The sequence below is a fragment of the Triturus cristatus genome, chromosome 1_2 (assembly GCF_964204655.1).
Source record: "Triturus cristatus chromosome 1_2, aTriCri1.1, whole genome shotgun sequence".
Lineage (NCBI taxonomy): Eukaryota > Metazoa > Chordata > Amphibia > Caudata > Salamandridae > Triturus > Triturus cristatus.
In genome coordinates this window covers 89995004-90002978 of record NC_140580.1, presented here as the reverse complement: position 1 = coordinate 90002978, position 7975 = coordinate 89995004, and the positions used below count along the sequence as shown (strand labels likewise).

Sequence of the window (7975 nt, the reverse complement as noted above, 5' to 3'; positions counted from 1 at the left end):
GAGTTTGTGCAGTCAGGCAACGTGGGCAAGCGTTGACATGTAGATGTTGAACAATGTCGGGCTGAGGGATGAGCCCTGGGGTAGGTCACACATTATTGTGGTGGATTCAGAGCTGAAAGGCGGAGGCGGATGCTCTGGGTTATGCTGGAGAGGAAGGAGGTGTTCCACTCCAGAGTCTTGTCTCGGATCTCTGCGTTGTGGAGGCGTGTGCGTAGTGTGCGGTGGCAGACAGTGTCGAAGGCGGCTGACAGGTCCAGGAGGATCAGGGACGCTGTTTCTCCATTGACCAGCAGGGCCATGATGTCATCGTTGGCGGCGATGAGGGCAGTTTTGGTGCTGTAGTTGCCTAGGCGGTCTTTGAAGGAGGCCCTTTTACTGATCAGATGAGGTGATGGTGTCTGTGGGTGGCGTTCTTGGGTGCTGCGTAGCTGTCCGTCATCTGTTCACTGTGACATTCCTCCTCTGGCTATTGGCACGTTTGCTGGGAGTCCTGGAGGTCCTCAGTGAACCTGATGGCTTTCTTGCTGGTGTGTCTGTTTGAGGGTTTTGTGGTTGGGGAGAGTTGTTTGGTGCAGTCATCGAGCCATTGTCTCGGGTTGCGGGCGGTGTGGTGGGGGTCGGCGTGGTAGGTGGTTGGGCTACGGGCGAGTGTGGTGGTTAGCTGGTCTTCGGTTACTTTGCCCCAGCAGTGGTGTGGGATCTGTTGTGTGTAGTGGTGCGAGGTGGGGTGCCAGAAGGTGAAGTGGATGTGTAGATGGGCGGTCCAGTGGAGTTTGGTGGTGTGGTTGAAGGAGACATGTGAGCTTGCAGAGAAGATGATGTGGTCAAGCATTTTTCCAGGAGAGTGTGTGGGTGTTGTGAGGATTAGTCTGAGTCCGAGTCTGGCGAGGCTGTCAATCAGGGTGGTGGAGTTGGTGGTGGTGTTATTCCCGAGGTGGAACTCCAGGTCCCAGAGAAGGATGTAGTTTGTGGAGGCGAGTGCGTGTGTACTGACGAAGTAGGCAATGGAGTAGCCGAACTGTGATCGGGTTCTGGGGGGTCTGTACATGATTGTTACTCTGAGGGTGGTGTTGGGATCGGTGTGGATCATGAAGTGCAGGTGTTCAGCGTTGCTGAGGATGTCGTTGGTGTCGTTCGAGACTCTGAGAGTGTTCTTGTTGAGGCTGGCAATTCCTCCTCCTACTCCGTTGGTGCGGTCCCTGTGGATGATCTTGTAGCCGTCCAGGATGGCAATGCCGATGTTGTGTGCCGAGGAGGGGTTCAGCCAGGTCTCCGTCAGGAAGGCAGCGTATGGGGATGTTCTGACGAGTATGTCCCAGAGTTCAACAGCGTGTTTGCGGGCGGAGTGTGTTTTGAGAAGAATGGATCTGAGGTAGTTGGGTTCTTACCCTGTTTGTGGATTTGTGGATCAGAAGGTGGTGGAGCTGCAGATCCAACATGATAAGGGTCCTTGTGTGTGTTCTGGTGCCACCCGGATGCAGGTGTGTGATCCTCCGATGTTGAGTGCGTGGAGGCTGCTGGCATCATAGTGGCATTGTGTTTTGTGAAATATTTGTGTGCCAGGCGTGCTGGCGCTGTGTGCGGTACAGGAATGGACGGGCACAGACAGGCCTGCATTTTGTGCGCCTTTGGCGTGCCTGCGATGCGGGCACACAATGGCTGCCATAAGAAGGGGAGGTGGGAGGGAGGAGCAGGTGTGAGGGATAGTAGCAAAAATGGCCGTGCGTGGAGGCGTGGCCGCAGGGGATGCTGCTGCGGGAAGTGAGGGCTGAGATGTTCGGAAAAAGGCAAGAGACAATACATGTCCTAATATTGAAAAGGAGGAATACTACCAAATCAAGCTGAAGAAAGCACAGTGGTCAAATTAAAATTACATCTGTAACAAATGTACCGAAGAAATTACAGAAGGCAGACAGTGAAGAAGGTGCACAGGGGTTAAAACAAGGGTACACAGTCTAAGATGCTGTGCCCACAATTATCAGATATCGAAATCTAGCAGTGTACCTACTGGGACCCGCGTCCATTGTTGAGAAATGCATGTGTGATGACATGTACAATTCAGTCGCAGGACACAAGTAGTGTCACCCAGAAGGATTGCAAACCATATTGTACTGGCATATCAACTTACACTAGAAGTGGTGGACGAAGCTTGTTGTGACGTTGCGCATTGCATATCACATCCCTAGATGATGCACAGCAGATTCACATTGATGAGGTGACCTATGGTCATGTGTAACATACATATATGGTACTACAAAGTCAGCCACACTATATTTGAGTCCACAATAGTGACTGTAGCCAAAGAGCTAAGCGTCATTCAGCCCCTACCTGTGCACAAACAATGCCAAACAAATCCTGAGCCCTCTCATGCTGTGCACACTGTCAGCATATTGGCCAATGTGTCCATGGATGTCTGTAGAACTGCAATTAACATATAGTCTGATTCTGTGCCAACATTTCAAGTGTGTCATCACTATGAGCCAATGCCCAAAGAAACAGCTGGGATGAGTGGCTATGAGATTGTTGGTACAGGGAGCAATGCAACATGTCAACACCTGGGTGATGCAGAACAGTGTGCCTGCAACAAAACGTCATCAGTGACTAAAGCATTATGTAACTCATTAAGGGTGTCACAAAAGTAAGATAGTAGAAGTTAAGTCAGTCTACCTAACAGTGCAAATCATAAATGGTATCTGTGAAAGACCTCAATTCCAAAGTCATAACTCTGTACCACATAACTCATGTGATTCACAAACACTGTTGTGCCCTGTGACGTTACCAATGGACACACATTTGACTTACGTCATGCATGGAAACGAGAATGGTCATCCATGCACAGGAACATGCAAGGCAAAACAAGCTGATGCACTGGCACCACGCATCAAGTGTGCCAAGGTCTGTGCAATGGAGATGGACTCAGAGCCTGGAGCATCGTATATGCATTTCTCGCATGCCATATGTGGTAGCCGGGGCATACATACATCTCCATGATGGATAACTGTAGCAACTCTGACAGACTCACAATGCTATGTGCCTACGTTGAGTTGTAAATGTGCAACCATGTGCAGTTTAACTCTATGCATCACACTTAAGATGTTGGGCGCCACAAAACAATGTCAATAGACTAGGCCGTGAACTATCCTTGCAAATCTGTCAGCCATGCAAGTACACTGTGCTCACATTTAAGGTATCTGGACACTATCCATCCTGCTAAGTAACAGGTCACAACCCTAGATACACATCCAAGCAGAATTCCACAGATGGCATGAGTTGCACACATTGGAGCAAGCGCCACACCCAGCATCCTCCCTGACATCAGTGCACGCAGAAATCAAATGTAACAAGATTTATTTTTGAACAGGAACGTAATAATTACCTACACTAACACTAATCCCTACTACTATCACTAAATCTAAAAAACCTACAAATATCTTAACATTACCTACACATTCTACCATAACTAATCACTAACACACCTAAATAAAACAGACATCAACCCCCCACCTAAAGGAAAATGAAACTTAGCCCCAATACTATATACATCTATTGAAGAAAAGAGTCAGAATCTAAAACTACCTATGCCTATGCTAACGCTACTCTACCTACAAAATACCAAACAACACTAACAACACATCTAATTAAAATATTAACATTGGGTGCAGGAAGAAGAAGGGGATGGGGGACAATATGGGGAGGAATCATGGTAGTTCCAGATGTCCATGGATCTCATGGATCTGCCTGTTGAGGTAGAGTAGTTCACTCCGAATGTCAGTCAGAAAACTGTTATTCCTTTTGACCACACGCATTAGCTCTGCAATCGATTCCGCCACCTGAGGCACAGGTGCGGGGGGTACTGGCACCTGGGCAGGTGTGGTCAGAGGGGGATGCAGTGACTGTTGACCCACACTGGCCCCACAGGTTGAGGGGATGGTCTGCGGGCTGGTCATGTCATATTCTGGCAGCGCCTTCCATGTTACAGCCTTCTTCTCTTCGCGGTGCCTCTTCGCCATTTGTCGATACCCTTTGTGGACCTTGTGTACATGGAGGTAGCGGTCCTTGGCAACCTGAAAAGCATGTTGCTGTGAAGGTGTCATGTTGTCTGTAAAATATGCAAATTGTCAATTCTCAGGCAATAACACTATGTCATGGTCCAACGTGAAATCTATGTTCCAAGTACAAAACAACATTGGATGTAACACACCGGCGTAACTCTGTTAAGTCAAAAAGTGACCTGTTCAAACAAATGTCAAGGCATGAATCGTTCACTACAGGCTGTGGATACTGACATGACAGTGCATGGCATGGGACATGTACTGACATATGTAAATGCTAATGACACGGTCAAAACATGGCATCATTGTACACCCTGAGTTTGGGTGACATGTACATTTGACTTGAGTAGGGAGGCATTAGCCCTCCGTGCACAGCACCACCCTCATCCGATACTGTGACACACTGCTGCTACTTATGTACAATGCACATGCGCAGCACTGTGTGTCCACCAGCAACTTTGTGCAGTTCATTGAGTCAGTGCCTAGACTGGCACACTTGCACAAGAGTGCAAGTGTGGCTGTGTGCAGGTGTAAATGTCAACCTATTGTAAGCTCACCCTACATGCACAGGAACAAGACTGGGACAGCTCTACTCACACTTACAATCATGCTGCATCATGCATCACACATGGAAACCTGTTTGTTGTATGAACGCTGACTTTTGCGTGATGTGCTGTTGCTCACTCAACCATCACTATATAATGTCAGAATTTATGACACTGCGAGTGTCAGACATCATTGAACCAAATATGTCACTCATGCATGTCTTGTATTCACTAATCTCACTCCGTAGTAGATGAGAACACACATGCATTCACAACGCAAACTGTTACAATGGATTCCACATTGTAATGGCACCCTGGGGTCATGAGGGTAGGGTAATTCTGATGGCTAATGCCTACTCACAGAGATTGTCTTACAGCCCTGCATTGCCAAATCAATGTGACATCAGATGATGCAGAGGGAAAGCATGCGTAGAAAATGCTTGTTGAGTGATGTCACCAATTGTGACAGAGGAGTTTGTACACATGATCCAGAGTCAAGCATGGTATGTCACCACGGACATAGCCTGACAACACCATTGCAGTGCACAAAGATGCAATTGCAATTTAAATACACATCTATTGAATGTGTGTGTAACATGCCATTGTTAATTTCTGCTCTAAGCTACACACTGCCACTGCTGTGAAGCTGCAATGCAGCATACCTTACATTTCACTGTGCCAACAGTGAAATACTCGCTTGCACGGCCTGAAAAGCACTGCCTCCTTGTGCACGACGCAACACCCACTGCACGCACCTTGGACGATATACACAGCATGCAAGTGTGCCTTATTGACTTGGCAGCACTACTCAACAGGTGCTAAACTCAAGGAGCCTATTGCCAACACAACTTCAGTGAAAATGACTAGTTTGCGTGATTCGGTGGTAGATATCATGCACATGAATGGAAAGGTGTATCACTGACTTTTGATGGGCAAAGTCACAACTGTGAATGAGATGCATTGCCCCACCTTCACCTTCCAATTTGTACACAAAGCAGGAAAAACTAATACATCTTCACATTGTGGGCAAGTGACATGCGATACACACCCATACTGCAAAACGACAACGTGTAGCATTTGGCACAAACATTCATGACACCACACCATGCCAATATTTCTTGCCCAAACTCACCTATGGCGTGTGGGTCCCGGAATCGGCCTATGTCCCCCTGTGTGATAGGTTGACAACCATCTGTGTGTGAACAAATGTAAATCTGTGTTGGTACCATACACAAACAAATGTGACATATTCATGATGAAATACACTACAGTCACTGAAAAAGCAACATCACTGTGGTGCTGAATTACATGTTGGCCTCATTACTATGTCTACTTTGACTGCCATTCACACACGACCTGTGAATGCAGTGGCGGGCCACACAAAACATCAGTGATTAAAGATATGCACATATGAGTTCTGTCACGCAATCTCAAGGCACCATTCCTACACAGGCATGATGTCAAAATTGTTCAGCGTATGATGGCATCTCTACAGTTTGAAAGAGGCAGTTACATACAGGTGTGTGATGTATGACACTCTTGAGCAGTCATATTTCCTTAGTGTCTTTTGACCTCACAAGTACATTACCACTACAACTTCCTACCCGCCACCAACGGCTAACACCAACTCATCATGACAAACATTAGGAACAAAAAATGTTGTCAGGATCCCCACTGCTACGCACAACATCAAAGGAATATTCCACATCATCCATGGAGTTTGCCCGACACACCAGCGAGTTCACGAACATCCCTCCCTCATAAGACATCAGCAACCAACTCAGCATTTATTAGAATCAATTGTGTTTAAAACACTTAATCATGGGCATTTACGACAACTCTGACAAAGACAACTTACACACGGAACCCTCCCCAACCACCACCACCAACCACAAACCAGCGACAACTACTGGACATCCATCACCAACGAAGACACACTGTAGGCAATGAAGTCATTCCACTCTGGGTGCCGCACGGACCCCTGCCGCACACACATTTTCAACTTGCCTGCAAAATACATTTCAGACATACTCTGCCACAACATCAAACGTTCTCTGGCACATGCATTGTTGACCAATGACAGGGAACACGCCAGGATCAAGACACTCATGATGGAACCCAAGGCAGACCCCACAAACATCCCAAACTACATAGTAGCCATCTCCCTGCTTGCTATCCCAGCAAACATCATTGAGGAAGCCGTCAACAGCCTACTTGCAACCTTCATCAGACAGCACAACATCATCGACTCATCGCAATACAGCATCATGTTCAACCACAGTCCATGAACCGCCATTCTCAATGCAAGGGATGACATCCGCACACTACTGGACAAAGTAAACACTGCTGCCCTCATCATACTTGACCTCGCTGTGGCGTTCAACACTGTCTCTCAACACACACCAATATGCAGACTCCATTACGCAGGGAGAGAGAAGGCCCTCAACTGGATCTGCTCCTTCCTCTACATACAAACGCTGTGGGTCAGACTCCCCCCTTTCCTCTCAGACCCTACTACAGCAAGCTGTGGAGTCCACCAGGGAACCGACCTCAGCCCTACGCTCTGCAACAGCTACATGGCTCCGCCTGCCACATTTGTCATAAGCTATGGACTCAACATTGTACCATACGCCGACGCCAAACGACTTCTCCTCTTCACATCCAAATGACACATCTCCGCCATACACAACTATTGTGAAGGTATGGAAGGCCTTGCCATGTGGATGGCAGACAGCTGCCTACAACAGAACAACAACAAAACGTCAGTTCCCGTCAGGCTCCAAGGCAGAGGTGCATGTGTTTACACATAGTGATCCCATGCACTTGTAAAAGCACAGCCCCCCACGGACAATGCACGCAACCTGTGAATCATCATGAACTCAAATATGTTAATGAACCGCAAGTTCTAACCCATCTCCTCCTCCTGCTTCCACACCCTCTGCCTCCTATGTTAGGCCATCACATGAATCCCACTCAAACACACATGGACAGTCACACATGCCCTGGGAAACAGCTCACCCAAATACAGTACATATCTCCATGTCAGAATTAAGACAAACCACATCCGCAAGCTACAGGACATCCCACATGCCAACGCTGATCCTCACACTGCCAGGACACTGACACATCTCCCACCATCTGCGCACACTCCACTGTCTTTACATTGGAGCTCGAGTCCTCCTCCAAGAGGTTCAGCCCCGCTTACACAGCCCTCCTCAACACTGGGGCAGCATACCTTAGTGTACAACTCACTTTCAACACACACGAAAGGACACTATGATCAGGTCATCTATCCAACAACGTGTTCAGCCGCACCGGAGAGACCAGATTGTGAGTCTGCTCCTTTTCCTACCTTGCAGACGCAGCCTGTGATGACAT

At 47.8% G+C, this 7975-nt stretch overlaps 1 long non-coding RNA gene across 1 annotated transcript in view; it reads right to left on the bottom strand.

Annotated features, from left to right (window-relative positions):
- Positions 1 to 3364: 3364 nt before the first annotated feature.
- LOC146866871 (uncharacterized) overlaps positions 3365 to 7975 on the bottom strand; it is a 52959-nt gene continuing 48348 nt past the window's right edge. Inside the window, exons 3-4 of the long non-coding RNA XR_014965936.1 lie at positions 5730 to 5789; positions 3365 to 4099 (exon numbers count right to left, since the gene is read on the bottom strand). This is a non-coding gene — a long non-coding RNA (uncharacterized LOC146866871). The remainder of the gene's footprint in view (positions 4100 to 5729; positions 5790 to 7975) is intronic.